The sequence below is a fragment of the Bombus impatiens genome, unplaced genomic scaffold, assembly GCF_000188095.3.
Source record: "Bombus impatiens unplaced genomic scaffold, BIMP_2.2 scf_0517, whole genome shotgun sequence".
Taxonomy (NCBI): Eukaryota; Metazoa; Arthropoda; class Insecta; order Hymenoptera; family Apidae; genus Bombus; species Bombus impatiens.
This window is the reverse complement of record NT_176936.1, coordinates 1,164,973-1,183,032: the sequence shown is the minus strand read 5'-3', so window position 1 is coordinate 1,183,032 and position 18,060 is coordinate 1,164,973. Positions and strand designations below refer to the sequence as shown.

Here is an 18,060-nt window from a genome sequence, read left to right as displayed (position 1 = left end):
ATTGTAAAAACGTGATCCCGAATACACGAGTAAACGACGTGGATCATTTTGGACGCCACGTTTCCATACATACGGTGGTTCCATTAAATCAAATATAAGCTGAAATCAACCACGTTACCACGTTAATTGGGCTGCAATTTGGGATGGGTCCCCGAGCGCGAATGATTAGGATGATTCACGAAACAGGCTCTCTCCCCTGACTCTGTGACAGGGCCTGAATCGATTTAGGTCTAAATAAAATTTAGCAGAAAAGCTACGACATCTGCCGCGTCCATTAGATCATGATATCAGGTAATCATTAGCGGACCAACGTGTAGAATATACTACCTCGTTAGTGCGATCCAGTGTACATACATACGTATGTGCACACAGCCAGTGCATATACATGGCCAGAGCCATTTACAAACGCAGTCGTCGCACTGCACCATTCCTCCGAGCGATAAACTTTCTTAATTTATACTTGTCGATACCGTTGACCGGTTAAATCGTTTGGGGAATAGGTTCACAAAAATAAAAACGAAAAAGGAGAAAGGGGTTAGACGATTTCCAATTATTCTTATAACCTTTTATGAAAGATATTTATTTCGACTACTCGGTTGTCCTCTTTGTGTTTCAACTTTTGTCAGATCGAAACGAAACGAAATCACCGGGGAACGGTTCCAACGTTCCTGAGAATTTCATAAATCTGAACTATAACAGTCGACAAAAATACGTACTCTCGTGGAACATATTGTTTTATGGAATCGGTCTCTTATAGTAGAGAAAATATTCTTTGATTCTACTTTTTATTAAAGAAAGATATTTTTTCGGTACTCGGTGAATTTACCCGAGCTCTGGCTCCTTTTTGAAAATACATTTTTCATACTGACACGATAGTTTCATTTTCTCTGCGCGTTGTATAACTGTAGGAATATCGCGTGCGTTCCATTATTTCATCGAATATAATGTGAACTATCACGACAGAGAAGCGTAATCCCATTGATTATGTCATTTTTGCAAATGTAATACATATATATTACATTATATACGTATAACAGTGATATTAAATGTATTAAATATTCTATGTAATACGCAAATAGAATTACCAGAGCCGGAACTCTTGAGCGGAAAGCTTCATTTTTGAAAATTGAAGTAAATTTCCTAATTAAAAGTTTCGTTTCTATTATTTCGAGTTCTTAAATTTAAAAAGAGAATGTGCGCATGTGCGAACGGGGATTAGATCGACTATTGCAGCGTTTGAGTTAATTAATTTTTGCTTAGTTTAGAAAAATTGTCTAGAAAAACTTTCTCCTCTATTTTACTATAAACTAGAGGAACAGAGTTGTTCGATTAAACAAAACAAAAAAGAAAAAATATCGAATCGCGTTCCCCCGAGGTAACTAAAATTAAATTCGACAAAAATATTTTTCGTACCTATAACCTCTTTCCGGCATCGAACCGTTCTCTTTTTTCTTTTTTTTTTTCGCCAAGCGAGCGAGCGAGCGAGTCACTTCGTTTTATAGCGCGATATCTTTCGAAGAAAAATGTTGGAGCAACACAGGAAGACACAGTTCTAAGCAAGAATTTTTCTCGATGTTCTAATTTTACGCGAGAAAAAACAAATAACCATGTTCGCCGATGCGTAGTTTGTTATTCTGTTTCCCGCAATGTTGCGTCACGAAAATGCAAATATTGTTATACCATGAAGTTTAAACACTACTACCCCAAATAGACAGAGCACTCATTGGAGGGTTAGCTGGTTGAACGTTGGAAGAAGATAAATGCACGCCTCGCATGTACATATGTAGTTTGAGCTAGTACGTTACAACAGCAGAGAGAGACAGAGAGAGATTGCCATCTGAGAAAAAACTCAATTTGATAAAACGCTGATAAGACTTTCGCGCCTTCTAATTAAGATAGACTGATTAATTGGACGAGCGTTTATCTTGTCGATGCAAAAACGATGAAAGAAACAACGGATTCCGCTGTTTCGATCATTAGTGAACTTTTCCGCGAATACTTTTCGATACTTTTTCATATATCACATATGGCATAAAAGATACATGGAGAGTTATAAAATGAAATTTTACAAAATTCCTATGTGACGAGTTCCATTGTTTTATATGTAGGTGCCGAAAATTCACGTAGCTCGTTGAACGATACGATAGAATAGTAGCAATTCCAAAAAATATTCTTCAAGAAAAGTATTTAGTATCAATCATAAAATATTTGCCATCACTCCGCTGCACGTCAGGATTTTTAATCTCGCATATCTATCGTACACGAGGAATAAAGTATTTTTGCAAACAATAAACGCATCCCGTAAGTGCGCCCGTGTGCACACGTTGCGTTGATATTCAGTTTACCGTGTGAACGAATATTTTTCATTTTATACATCAAAGTGCACTTTTGCGCTCGCCAGAGAACTATACGCATTTCCAAATGCAATTAATGGGAAGAACATTCAGCCCGAAAATAGTTGCAAATTTGCTAAACATTCGCCTCTCTTTAAAAACAAAATGGACAAAAAGCTTTTCAATGCGGTAATGCTGAATCATGTGTAAAAATAGGAAAATTTTGTTCTTTCTTTTCTAAAAGCGTATTTTTTTTGTTTTTTTCTGTTTTTTTTTTTTTTGTATACTATCAACCGTGTGGAAACTGGGTTGCATTTTCTTCTTCAAAGTAAATGTACAAAGTCGTATGTCTGTATTTCCAAAATTAACGATGTTATATTATTATTAACGATGTTATTCGATCAAAGTGAGAATTAACGGCCGATTGATACATAGTTTTTTTGGTAAAAAAAAAAAAAAGAAAGAAAAGTTTTAAAAGGCCCAGGAAACACGTTTCGCAGTGCAATAGCCATCTTCGCCACCGTGAAAACGTAACATCGAAATTGAGCAGGATATTTCGCTTCTCCGTGGAACAGTTTGGCGAGCCTCAAAGATAATCGAACAAGTTAAACTCTTGCGAATTCAACTTGAAGGCTGTAACCAAAGTTGGTGCTATCGCCTAGCGACTCTAATCGAATTGGCACCCGGGCAAAAGTTCAACGGGAACTACGCAACTTTCGACCCACGCCACACATTTGGAAACAGAAATTCATATCGGACCTTTTTCGCGGGGCTCCATCTGATTTTTACCAAGTCACGAACTAACCTTTGAACTCCGACGTCGCTCCGATTTTCAACCTTTTTATAGCAGCCGTGATTTTATCCCCCACGTTTCTATTTCTATTTAAACCTGTCTTTTCATCGTTTCACGTTAACGTTAGAAAAACTAGCTGAATCGTTTTCATCCGCGAGCGAATTCATAAAAGTCGTTATTTCCTAACATCAATATCAAGCGTAATTTTATGTATTTGCAAATTTGTTTCTTCAAAGGCAGAAATCTTCTCGTCTTTGCTTAGAATAGTAGATATTATTAGATCGATAAGCCTTTATTGTCTCCATGGTTAAACATTATCCTAAATACATATGTGTATAGCTGGTGAAATCGTGGAGCGAAATACGGGCCCGCCTAACTTCACACCCCAACTATCTGCTTAATAATCTAAAATCTAAGAGCTTGACCCCTCTGATAATTTCCTTGCCACGCTGGGCGAGGTCAGATCGTAATCTAATAAACGTACCGCGATACCGAGGTCGGTACTTCTCGTAATTATCAAACGCGACACAATACCACGACCATTGTCGAATACACAATTTCCTTCGAAATGTATTACACCTGCTCGATGAACTTTATACACGTAGTATCGTTTCGCATCGTTCGTTGTTAATTTATTGCCGAATATCGTGTGCAGGTGAAGGAAATACTTGGAGAAAATTATGGAAAATTTTCAAACGCTAATAAAATGACTAATAGCAAATAGATTATTGTTATTATCGGTATTATTCGGGTTCCTTTTCGTAATTTATCTAATATTGTTTTACATAACAAATTTAACTAACGATGGAACAAGTAATGCGTGTGTACGTGCGTGATTTATGCTGGTATGGTAAAAAATGCATAGGAAGGTTTTACTGTCAGTGAAAACTAACTAGTCAATTTCTAATCGATACTGTTGCAAAATTGAAGAAAACCAGACGAATATATCTAAGTTCTCCAATTAAATGGTGCAACGAAGTATGTTTTCAAAAACGGAGTGTACTCGGTGCTCGAGGGTTGTAGCATGGTGACAAAAAATAATAAAGATAATAGAACAATAACTGTGTGCTGTTTGATGGGTAACAGCCTGGGCGAGAAAGAACCACGAGAGGAAGGTCTATAAAACTATCTTCTGACGATTAAACTCGATTCGACCGATAATTTCCTCTTCAAAGCCCACTCGAGTTCATGTCTAAAGCCGGCCACAAAGCAGCCACACGACCGCGTCATTATATTTTTCGCAATTATCTGTAGGATGGGCACTCGGTCGACTCGTTGAAAATAAAAGAGAAAAAATGAGAGAAGAGAGGGGAAGAAAGAGAGGGAGAGGGAGAGAGAGAGAGAAAGACAAAAGAGAGAAGGAGAGAGAAAAATGGAGAAGAACGAAGAAAATAAAACGACTACCGCTTCGGTCGCTTCATCAGTTCGTTAAAAAGTTGCGGGGCCGGCGTTTGGCGGTGATTTCTCGTGTGACGTCGCTTTTCCGCGCCAGCTTCTCATCCCGCGCAATAACAACCGGTGTCCCTGCCATTTAAAGCCCGGAAAATGAACGAATACCTGCATTGGATGGTAACAGAATTCATGACCACTTTTTCGCAATAACTTTTTCGCGTGAAATATCCGCATTTCATAAGATATTCTACTGATTTTAAAAAGTATCAGACGATAAAGTATTTCAGTTTCTTTACTCTACGTTCATTATTGGGCGCAACAATCTTCAAATTTATGTTAATTTTTTTTATCTCCAAAAAATATCTATTTTACCGTGAACGATAAAATGTTGCGTTCGAACAAGATTGCCGCAGTCTCTTCGATTCTTTTTAATTACCACGAGTTACCCGTAGCGGGGCAAGGTGAACACTAAATACAGTACACGATATTTGAATAAATTCGAACAAACATTTACAAATTGTGACGCTCACTATCATCTGCAAACAGACCGTCCCAGGGAAAAAATAAATAATCTGGAAAAATATTTCCCAATACCGTACACAATTGTATTTAATTCTCCCTTTGGAAAACAGTCGAATTACTCGATCATTCGCAGGAAAAAATGGTACGTTTTCCGAGCGGTGTTATTCGCTCACCACTTTTCACCTGGTGGAATAGCGCCGTTTTCCTACCGGATTCTCATTTTGCGCATCAACAATACACGCAAACAGGCCGATGTATTTCTGCATGGGCCGTTCGATGCGGTTTCGCCAAATCGACATGGGGTTGTTCCTATGCGGCATGAGCTTCTCTATTTATTTCGCCGCTATCCACCAACGCCATTGTCCCCCGGGGGCGGAAAACGCAAAAATGTATTTTTCGAGAACGATTCGCGGTAATCGGAAGTCATCACTGGCTCTCGCGAAAAAGGTCGCTTTTAAATGTTATTCTCTTTTCCACGAATCGCTGCACTTTGCCACACACGCAGCTGGATCATCCAGCTGAATTATTGGCGAGCATGGCGTTCGACGGTCCGCACTGTAAACGCCACCGTTGCATTTTTCACCGTTCATAACGTGCCCGTAAACAGATTAAATGTTAAAATCCTTCGCCTTCATTATCTTTCAGGTTGTGTATCGTCGAGCGTTTTACACGAGATCAGCGCCGATCCGAGATCCAGTAGGATAGATCGCTTTTGTTGCTCGTCCATTGCTCGAAAAAAGTACCGAGAATTCTCAATGAATACTAAAGTATAGTGAAAAGATTATAGCGGAGTATCGTGGAAGTGATATTACCAGCATTAAAGCGTGTCTCAACTTTATAAAGAGCGAATGTGCACATGCAAAAGGAAATAGTTGAAGCAGTTGAAACAAGAGAAAGGAATTGAGAATGAGAGAAATTACAAAGGAGAAAGTTGAAAAAGAGTTTCTAGAGAAGTGAGAGTGTGAATTTTAAGCGGCAGTATGGCTAATTCGAATTTAACAAAAGTTACGATATAGCAGCTATCAGGGTATCGTTCTGATTAACTGTAGGTCCGGTCGTTTTATTCCACAGCTAGAAACCTATCAAGAAACCATTTTTTTTCTTTTTTTACAAAGAAGTTTATTGAGTCCAGAAAATACAGATTTTAAGTACATTATTCATAATAAACATGAATTTTTGTAATGGTATGTTAGACAAAGGTATCGATACGCGGCGGTACGACGTAGCCATGCTGTATTATGTGTCGGCGCTTTACATTTTTTGTTGTATGATGCAGTTTTTGGGTTTAAGCCTCTGGGGAGCGGAGCTTTTTTTTATATATTTTCCTATCAAGAAACCTACACCAGATCGTATGATTGCTAGAGACGTTCAATATTTTGAATACAAGCAAACGCGGCAGATTTTCGAACCGTCGCTACCACGCGAAGAAAACTGCAGAGAAATATTTTTCCCGCCGAGTATGCGAATTACGAGGCGTGAATGAAACAAAAACGGTAGTAAAGGAAAGAGGAAGGAAGAAAGAGGTACAACCGGAAGGGTCAACCAAGATTGGAATAATTTCGAGCGCGTGGGTCGAGCGGACTGACTGAATGCCGTTTTATCGCCAAAGGGCTAGCAAACGAGAAATCGGAAAAAAGAATATGTACTTCGTGGCAAGGGCGTGCATAAACTTTACGGTCAGCCTGTAAGACACGGCCTGTCTGCGTCGGTGGCTGTTTATTTCCATCAAAATCACGGCAGAATGTTTAAAGTGTAGGTATCTTGAATTTCTCACTGAAATAGAGAAGAATTGTTCGAGTATCGCGTAGGATTGGTCTAGAACGCTTATGATTAAAACATTCTGTTCGCGATGCAAAGCGACCTGCTTGACTTGAGAATTCCTGATGCACTGTAAACGAAGGAATTTTTATAGCTGTTCTAGTCGAAGAGGAAACTACTGTCTAACGAGAAAAGTGGTGAGTCTCGGGTGGAAAGTTTCCCCGATACGGGCGACCAGATTTTTCCGCGATTTCGTCAACAATCTTATCGGTGAGGATAAACACCAGGGACGGTGCATATCTAATGGAAGAGAAATAACGCGGAGAGTAGCGCGTTTCGTGACAACTCACTTAAGGCTGTTTGATTCGATGAATCAATGTTTCAGGTGTAGCGTGTAACTGATAAACTCATCGCTTTTGATTCGTTGCATTCGATATAAGATCAAACGGAAGTGAACAATGAAGCGCAAAGAAGGAGCCTTGATATTCAGATCCGAATTCTTTATGATTTACATATTTTCAAATGTTTGCAGTTTTAAGTTTGAATGAATTTGGACGAGCGAATTCGGATCCTTAAAATCCGAGTTCTTCAAATTCTACCCGAGAAGAAATTGTTTTCAATACCGAATTCTACCCTTAATTAAGGGTTAATAGTTTACGTAAGCACATGATGATTAATGGATCCCTTCTTACGGCGTAACGTTTAATAACGAGCAACGTGTACATCATTAAACTAGCAGATTAAATGTAGAAAGTTCAGAAAGCTTTCATCGTCGGGGCAAACCTTTCGCAACGAGTTGCAGGTAAAGCGAACAACATAGAACAAGGAACGATACGGAGTTGCGGAATAATTGCAAAGACGTGCATTAACCGATATACGATATACATCCTCTTGGTAAAAGGGAAACTTTTGCGTACCTGTAATCATCATGATGCTAGAGGGTTAATACACGTTTAAACGTAGAGGCGACGCATAATAGCAAGGTTGCTCTCTAATTTGCGTGAACTTTACGCGCCGCGCGCAAAGCTACTTTGTTTACTTAATGTCCAACTTTATTCCATCAATTTAGGGCAAGTTTGGAGAAGTCCTGTTAAATTTGCATGTTTCTAGTCGAAGTCAGGAACATCTATCCCGGCTGTAACATCAATCATCATCCCAACGTCTTTGTACATGTTGTGTAGTAGTTAATAAACTGAAAATATCGAGTGTTGTTTAAAGCACGCCTTTATCGCGAGAAACTGATTAAGTCTCTGACAAATTTCCACGTTGAAATTTTCTTAAAGCGAGTTGTTACATCGTTATTGCATTATCGAAAAATTACAATCGAAGAACTGAGTAGAAAAATTGTACGAGCGCATCTTTCTCAAAGAACTCTTTCGATAAATCAAATTGACCAGCTGCACTTCCTGTAGATTATTCGGGCATAAGAAAGATGAAAAAAAAAAGAATTTCACTTCAGTCTAATTAATCGAGAGACGTAGCTCGAATTCTAGGATAAAATCGATAAGGTGTTACTTTTATCTCTTACAGGTTTTTCAGTGGAATATATCAATGGATTACGGACACCAATCCCGAGCGTCTGATGGTCACCATTCGGGAAAGAAAGCCAGTCATTGCAAAGAATAGTGAACGTCTCTCACGATAATATATGTCCCTATATCAGCCCGGAAACCACGATGCATTCTCCAGCCGTCATTCAGAAGTTTTCAATCACTCGACATGCAATCCGAGTCTTTGATCCATCGAATTTTTACACGTTCGCCGTGATAACGAGACGCTTAACTTTTGACTCGTGGAGAACATTGTTGATCCGACCCTCGTATTTCTTCTCTTAATCTCGCTATTTTCTTACCTTGTAATATATAAAGTGTCCGGATAAAAGTTGTTCGTTGTATCGCCAAATAGGTATGTAGCAAAAAGTAAATTGTTTCCAACAAAACGATATTTTCATTAATGAACTTACAGTAATGAAAAATAAGAGCGTATTTCTTTCCACCGAACAAGACGGACGTTTAATACGTTACAGCTTGATATATCTCTCGTACCTCTAAGACGAAGTAATTACAGCAAGTTAAGAAAAAGTAGTCATCTAGTGACGACGGAGCAAATGCATGGAGCTAAAATCGGGCAGCAATCGCGAACCAACGAAACTCGCGAATCGACGGCGATTAAACGAAATGATCGGTCTGTTCGATAGGAATGGGGAAGGGGAGAGGTTTGAATCCGGAAGCCGGCAGGGATCGAACACGATGTTTCTGTTGAATGGAGGGGTTGACGTAGACATAATCGAACGGGTGCGAAGAACGTCATACGCACTTCGTGTTCATGTGGACGACGTGACCGGATTGCTGGCTCGACCGATTTGAAAGAATTGCGAGTCCATCCACGTAACATAAAATATAGTAAATCGGGCAGAGAGTAATGCCTGGCTCGTAAATAACATGACATATGTTCGTAGGAGGCACGGCTGGCATGCACGCGGTAAATCTCCCTCCCGAACGATCGATATAATGGCGGCCGATTGCAACGTTACGCGCGTGCACCGATCGATCGAACCGGACCGGGTTTAGCCGTGTTACTTCAAAAACTTTCACAGACTTGAAAGCTGCCAAGGGCCCGACCTGCACCGATCAACGTCAAGTTTCCAGGACGTTTCGCGGCAAAACACGGCTTCCGCCGTCCTCACCACCTTCAGATACCGTCATTGTTACCGGTGGTTACTTACGAACAAGGAGAATACCGACGTGCCCCCTGTTTAAACTTTACTCCGCACGAAGAAAACAATATCCAAACGCGTAATGGTATCTGGATGTCCATATCAATCGCTTCTAGCGTGGATTGTTTCTCACAACAGAAATATTAGTGCTAAAACTTTCACAGAGAGAATTGGCAGGGAATAGATGCAGACAAGGGGCTGTTGTATTTTTCTAAGAATAATAAAAGTATTTCAGAAATTACGACGTACGTTACTTTACTATCTGTTACTCTATCTTTCTTATTCAGTGAAACCAAAATTAATTCCGAAGCGTGATAATTTTTTGATGGAACTGAATTATTCGTAGCTTAAGAAAGGAAAGGGAATACTTTTCTGTTAATTATTAAGTGCTGGAAAAATTGTCAACGCAACTAGGCTGGCTAACATATTCTGTTATTATCGGCTAGGCAATAGATCGACTTATGTAGAAGCTTCTACGCAGCTTCAGTAACGTCGTAAACAACTTTGCCGCAAGTTTCTCACGACACGATGAATCAACTCAACCATTGAAAGATCAAAGCCAAGTTCGCAGAAAGCTAATGTTCGCCGATTAACTCGATCATTGAACACATCTCGACAAACAATCTTCCGTCATGAACAATAGTTCGTTACTTTATATGAACAGTTCGATAAACATTTCTACATATCCTTGCTTTGATAAAAACGATATTACAAAAAAAATACTACAAATATCCTCAATCTCGTTCGTAAAATACCTAATCTTCCAACACTTTATAGTATCTTTCGCGTGCCCACACACATACACGTATGAAACAATACAGTTATTACAATGTTTCCATAAAATGCATTCGAGGGTGGAATTAATCCAGGAAAGACAAGAGAAACGATTACGTAGATCCGGAGAATACCGCGCGGAGGTAACCGGAAGCACATGGGCAAGCCATGACGCGAAGACCATCGCCGAGAGCATGGTGTTCGTATGCAGAAAAATGCAAATTTCCTCGTCGTTCAGGATTATATACTCGCCAGCTAAGTGTCTAAGAGGAAAATAGAGGAGATCAAGCCCACTACGGAAGCGATACAATCGCTTCCACGGTGATTCAGCCGGAGCTTATTTAATTTTACGTCTTGCCTGTAGCCGGCCATCACGCGAGATTCGGCCGAGATGCGGGACTTTGATTCGACGGGAGATTGATTAAAACTGATTGCTCAATTACTTCCAATGAAATTTGTTTTCGAGTCGCAGATTTTCCACCATCTTGACCTCTTACCATTGCGCGAGTTTATTAAATTCGTTAAGGAGGGAAATTAAAAATTCGTTTACGCGGTTACGCCAGGAAGAGTTTTAACGAGCTGAAACATACGACCGCTTCGTTAGGCCGGCGTAAAGAGGAAACTGGCACGCGATAGTTTCGTTTACCTGCAATAATCGAAATGAACTTGCCAATTTTAATGGAATAATTTTAACAGAGTAATATAACGACTTCTTAATTTAAAAAGAAAAAAAATGATGTACTTCTAATTCCTGCTGCAAGAAATTATCTAAAAGAAAAAAAAAAGAAAAAGAAAATCAAGAACGTACGATTGCCATTTTATTCGCGCATTCACATTCAAACCTATAAAAAGAAAACCTATAAAAGGAAGAAATATAAATCTTCAATATCTCGCTATACCATACAAGGAATTTCAATTCTATTCCGTGGTCTCTACCGACAAATAACCTACGAACAAATGACCAACGAGTGATTACTATTTATTCTCCTATTTCACACTCCGATCGAGGTAGAAGGAAAAAAAGGAATCGTCTTGCTTTATCGGAAGCAAAGCGTCGCGCCGCGCTTAACGCGAAAATGAAAGAGGCTGATTCGACCTCGGGTTTCAATCTGAAAGTGCTCGACACACGCCCGATTGCTCGGTTTTCCATACAGTGCCGATCGACGATTAATACTCTTCCCTTTTTGATCGCTCCTTTAGTCTATCTAGATGTGTACGCGACCACGGGCACGATTCACACGAACAGAAACAAGCCAAAGTAACTCGATGTTCCGCGTGTATCCAGCCAGTTTCATCAACCGATTTCGCAATTATCGAAGAAATAAGGGGACAATTGCATTTAGCTGCGACAAATCGCCACGCGAAGGTCTGGACAGGCAGTACATCGTCGGAAACGAGAGGCACGGGAGGAAACAAACATGCCCGGAAACGTAATATGAAGTTCCAGGCTACGCGGCCCGTTAATCTAACAGCCTGATGATGGTCGAAACCGTTTTACTCATCAAGATTGACTTGTCGTTAGGGGGTTCCGTTCCCCGAAAATTTACTGACTCTTGATTGCTTTCTCCGGCGTATAACCCGCCCTTTTCAAGACCGCCGCGTCATGCCAACTACGATCACCTCCTATCCTTAAATCGACAAATTAAAGTTACTATTTCATAGCATCGGGATGGAATCGACGACCAATTCACAATTTTACTGAATTTTTCATTGATCTTGGTTTTTTCAATCTTTCTTTTATATATAAATGAAACGTATATATTTAAATTTATATACGCAATAAATAATCCTAAAATCGTCTCAGTTCGAAAAGTAGTTAAATTATTCGTCCCTTCTGTATTGTACCGAGTCAAGCGATCAAACTCCTCTTCCGAAGTTTATAGACTCAAAAACGGGGAATCGTAAATTCATTTGAAAAATAAACAGCTGCTAAACTAAGGCTACCCACCGGTTGTTTTAATTATTTTGTCGAACACGCTAAAACTGAGGCAACAGCTGCGTTATTTGAATAATTGAACGATCGCAACATACGTGTCGGTAGCAGAAGACGTTTTTAGTTCCAAGTTTCAAGAACGTACGATCATCTTCTAAAAGTGCCCTCGAATCCTGGCCAAGTACCAGATTTTTAACAGTTTTCCCATGTCCGAGCTTGACGATCCATCGTTTCTATTAAAAGACTTTCATCGCCAGCCAATAACCATTAAATAACGCCGAAAAAATCTATAAGATCAGGCTGACCTCCGCTTCATTCTGTCCCATAAACCAGTGGAACCACCGAAACGTGGAACCGTCGACGCGACGGTTCAACGAATGAGCACAGGCGAGGGTATCGGATAATACAGAGAGACCTGGAAACAGGCGGGGTGAAACGGTGTGGCAGAGGATGGAGAACCGAGCAAGGCAGCCTAAGTGAAACGAATGTCGGTAGTTTCCCGAAGCAGTTTCGGGATGTTGTAACGGTGTCAACTTTGTCCATTAACCATCGATTTCTCTCGGCGCGTTAGCCAACTGGGCTGAAGCGTTTACCCCTTTTCGCTGATAGCAGTAACTTCGCTCCGGCCTGACAACTTTTACAGTTTTACGCTTTCTCACCAACTTTTTTCCTTACACCTGGCTGTCGTGATGCGGTTAATTGCGATCGTTGATGAAATACGTTGTCCAACGAGACTCGAACTTTATTCGCGTAATTCCATCGGGGGCAAATCGGATTTCGTCGTATAAGTTCAGCGAAACGAAGCAATTTCAACGCGAATTTTATAGATCATTTAATAGAAATTTTATCGCAAAAACTCTTAACTCGTGGACGAGTTCGTTTTCCACCAATTGATCTTTACCTCCAATGGACGTATAACGTGTACGTATCTCGACGATATTTAAAATTCAACTGTCGCCTATTACAATTTCACGCGCAATTTCCAGGATAGAGGCAAACACTAAAAACCAACGTTCCTCTGTTCCCCGTATAATCTGCCAAAATTCCCAAGCTTTTTGTCGCGACGACGAAGGGAGGGTCGCGTTACTAGTCACCTTTTGCGTGCACTCCCATGTCTCAGGAGATGAATATAAATAAGGGTATTAAAGCAATAATAATACTCGGCTTACATTAAGTCAAGTTACGTTCATGGAGACTTACCGTCGCACTTGAAATTAGGTTTCACGCGTAGAGCTGTCGCTCTTCCCCCTTGACTACGAACGAATGACGGGTGTTCACCGAATGCCAACGAACAAACACCATGAATATTTTAACCGGTGAATTAACGCCAAGGTAACACACATCTTGTTTTATGAAGCAGCCTGACAATAAGACCATAACACGGATTTAGCAAGTTAATCCGTTCGGTCGGAACGCGCGTGGCCTTGTTCCACCCCACTTTTAATTAAGAGCGCAATCATTCCATCGTAATCCAATACTCGATCCCCCTTCCTACCTGTCCATCGCAATTCCCAACCCCCTCCCGACTTACCCGCACTAAAGTTAAATTCGCCATAAAAAAGTTTCCACTTGTTCTTCTTTCATTACTCGTCGACGTTAACTTTCGCGCCAAACTTTTGTCACTTGAAAATGAATTTTTACACCGATGGCGATCGCTATATTAACAAACCGGCGCGGCGACTTATCGTTACAACTCGGTTAAATTAATATTTTGCTTCATTTTCTTTTTTTTTTTTTAAGCGACGAATTAAAAATATTTTGTACGATCGCAAGTATACAAATGATTGTAAATATTAATTCTTTCGTTGATAATGCCGATTTTACGCCCACTTTACATCTACTTTAGGTGTCGTCGTAGAGGAAATCTGTGCAACACGAATCGCTACAATTGGTAAATACGTTACAGCGCTAAATACACATCAACCACGATGCTGTGTATCAAATGCAAATAATAAATCGCAGTTACGAGCAGATATAAACGAAATATTCTATGATACGATATTAATGCGTTACGATGTGCGAGATATCACGAGCGTGACCAATTTTCGTAAACTGTTCCCTTTGATGTAGTAATAAAGCGTTTACTATCGCACACGGATGCGTATCTCGAATCATAAAGTCCATTTTATAACCCTAAACTCTTCTGTCGTTTCCCTGATCATCGTTCACGAATCAGTGGGCGCTCAGCTCCCTTGCTTTGTGCTCGGCCGCTTTTACGTTTGAATTTTAAGCAGTGCTTTTTCCTCTCGGCGCTCAACTTTTCCGCTTGTTGATCGCGCTCAAGTGGCTAGCGTAAAATCACCGCGTTATTTTCGTACTTTCAATTTCCCCGCTTCTTTGATAATCCTTGAAATTAACCTAAATCTTTATTTGGAGCGCTTTGCAGCTTTACGTAACTTTCTGACACACGTTCACAGCTATAACTTCTAATAATAAAATAATTAATAAAAAAAAGTCATCGTGGGCAAATGTCGTAAGACGTCGAAAAATTTTAATAAAGTTTAATATCGAAGAAGAAAAATTTCCTGCGTGTACTATTCCAAGAATCGATAATAATGTATTAACTGTAATGATAAGCAAACATACGATTCCTTGTTTACGTTTACCAGGCTCAGAGAACTATGTAATGCAGCATCGCGAGCTAAAAACGTACCGACTCCGTACATCGTTTCAGACATTTATTGCGGATCATAAAGTACAAAGGAAGATAGCACACGCGTCCAAAATTCAATTTAACATCGAATCGATAGGAATTTGTTATTTCAACCTTTTCCTCTTTTTTTTTTCGAAAAATTTCTTCCATCTGTATAAAACGCTTTAACCACGATGACGATTATTCACCGATATAGATATGGAAATAGATCGCAAATACGATTTGAGGACAGCAAACTCACCAGTGAATCACCAAACTCGGACATGCACAGCTAAGATGCTCGTACAGCCTCAATCGACGTCTTAAAGAGAATCCTTGATATCGTCAACAGAATCGATTCTGTAATCAGAGAATCATAGAATTAACTCCACATAAAATCACCAGCCGCTTAATTTTAAGTTACAACGGTGCGCAATAAATATGAAAGCCTTTCGTTTTGTCATTGATATCGTGCGGAAAATTTTTAAAATACTTAACATCCTTTGCTACGTTGTAGCGATATAAATTTTTAATTGAACAGCTTTTTGGGCAAGATCGTATTAACCGATTAACCGATTAGTCGATTAACCGACGTTGTTAATTCGTTACGAAGTCAAAAATTCGGTGTAACTCGATAACAAGAAAATAAGTGGCAAAGATGGTTGATGGGGTGCAAAAATAATAATGGAACGTTAAAAATGGTGAATCAAAATTCCTGTTTCACCCTGTTGAAGTATAGTTACAAAGCGAGTACGCCCTATTAGCGCCATAGCTTTGCCGCGATGCGCTGGAAGCTGCTTAAACTTAATAGCACAGAGTAAGCTTAATGTAAGATGTTTTTATATATTTCGTGGTGATATTTTATAGAGAGATCTCATGGTGAAAACAGATACCAAGCCAATCCGAAAGTCGATTGATCAAAGAACATAAACAGCAACCCCCTCGAAAATGTTGCGAATTATTAGATTGAGTACAATGTTTTATATAAAAAATGATAATTATAAAATATAAATAATTACTTAGTAAGTTATTTAATACGTTATTGAATAAATAATTGATATATAATTATGATTATAATTATAAAAATATTTTATACAAAAATATTGGTAAAAATACGAAAATATCAATATGTTACAGAGATTAAGGTCTTCTACTTTTAAACCATAATTTTAGAATTTCATAACATCATAGATCAGTAGTGACAGAGGTAAGAATGATGGAAATACCCTTTTCCACCTAATTACTGTCTTACTGGCTAATTATCATAATTATCTTGGATAACCCAGAGTTTATTCACAACTTTTCCTATTTTCAGATGTCGCATCTGTTGTCGCACCTTAATATATTTTTAAACCGTCACTAGTAATACCGTATATGATTTATTCAAAGAAATTCTTACGATTATGGGCTCGTATAATAGTCATAATTAACCTCGTTAATAACTCCTTATATAGATTCTTGGACGATATCCTCTAAATAATGAAATCATTTTATTATCGAGTTGCCAAATCATACCAAATTATCTTCAAATTACCTCAGATCACACTTCCACCTTCGTGTCATATTCGGTACTTCTACCTTAGTTTCTGATTAATTTTATAATCTCGTTATATTCTTTCCACCAACTATACCTAATAAGAGTATTACATTGCCGGACAATAATATGTGGTATTAATACTGGAATGATGAAATTTTTTCTACGCTTTGACCGTTAAACGATTCAATTGAACTGATGTAATTTCTGGCGCACGCCTCCTCGTCATTTATAGAGAATGGGAATACTTTGCGCACCAGTAAATCTACGGCGTATTTCTATTCTCGTATCACGCGAGAGTTATTAAGGTCTGTACACCGGGTTGCATTTAGCCGACACCCCATAAAACTGCAAACACGTTGTCAACATTGGTTTTATCGTGTGCTCATCGTGACGTAGCCGATTCGCCCGGATACATACGGTTGCCGGTTGTAAACTTCGCCATTGTTGCGTTTGAAACATTTCCAACCGGTTTATTCGATTGACTTTTATCATCGCAACGCGACAATCGCTAAATAGTAATAGCGTAGCTTGATCTTAAGTATTGCGAGTTAATCGAAAAAATAAAATGATATATAATGTACGAAAGAAGAAAGAGAAAGGATAGCATTTTAAAATCAATTTCAATTTCCTTTTGATATTTTTCAAGTCGGGCGATATCGAAACGGATGATCATTGAAGTTCATTTACTCGAGCGTAAGAATATTTTACAAAGGGCGAGTAGCTTCGCGATATTACCTACACGAACAAAAGCGTTTATGATGGTCTCGAAAGTACTGGCACCTAAGGCAAGAAGTTGCGCCAAGTTATATGCGCACTTACGATTAAATGAAACGACTCGTAAAGGGATACGTAGAAATGCTGTCTAGTAAAATCCCGGTTAGAGAATTTATTCGTTCGAAAACTAGACCTCCTGTTTTACCATCTTCGTATTATTAGACAAAATTCCGTGCCTAAATCCGCGTGGGTGTGCCAGAAAGTAGAGCAAAATAGCCGACGCCGCGTTCAATAGGTCGTTACAAGACACAGCGTATGTTCCTCCGGCTCGAGTTACCGTCCGTTAATTATATTTCAAAGACAAGCATTATTTCGATGCAGCGGAGGCTAAATCCCCATTAACGGATTCCTCGCGAGCAACTATAAATTCCTGTCTGTCAGAAATCGCGCGTTTCACCCATCGTTTACGTGCTCAACGACGTACGCAGAGACACGTTAGAAGTTGAGGAACGTTCAACAGTCGCCCGCATTGTCTTCATCAATCGTCTAATACTCCAGCTCGATTAATTCTCATTAAATTCTCCGACTACGACTTACCCCCTGCCCACCCCCTGCAGAGCTCCTCCTTTTCCCAAGCAAATCAGATTAATTCCGACCGCGACGTGTTCTCCGGCAACTATTGTACTTCCGGCTACTCGTTAGCCCACATTCAGAACGGTCTAAGGGTGCAATTAAACGTTGAAGTACAATTTTAACATCACCCCTGTTAACCGCGTTTCTGCTACGGTGGCCCGTCCAAATTGCCCCTCTCCTTTGGATAGTATCGGAAAATTGAGTTAAAACAGCGCCTCGTATCCTTAACACCGTGTTCCGAATACATGGAAAGACTAGAGAGTGAGAGAGAGAGAGAGGGGAAGCATTTTCACCGCGGTCGGGAGGCCAATGGCCGCCCGCCG

The 18,060-nt window shown here is 39.6% G+C and overlaps 1 protein-coding gene across 2 annotated transcripts in view; it reads right to left on the bottom strand.

Annotated features, from left to right (window-relative positions):
- The window catches only part of LOC100746621, a 249,333-nt gene that overhangs the window by 175,937 nt on the left and 55,336 nt on the right, over window positions 1-18,060 (bottom strand). For both annotated transcript variants that reach the window (XM_003491144.4, XM_012388086.3), the window contains one exon: window positions 15,116-15,213. The gene's annotated coding sequence lies outside the window, so the exon portion shown is untranslated. The remainder of the gene's footprint in view (window positions 1-15,115; window positions 15,214-18,060) is intronic.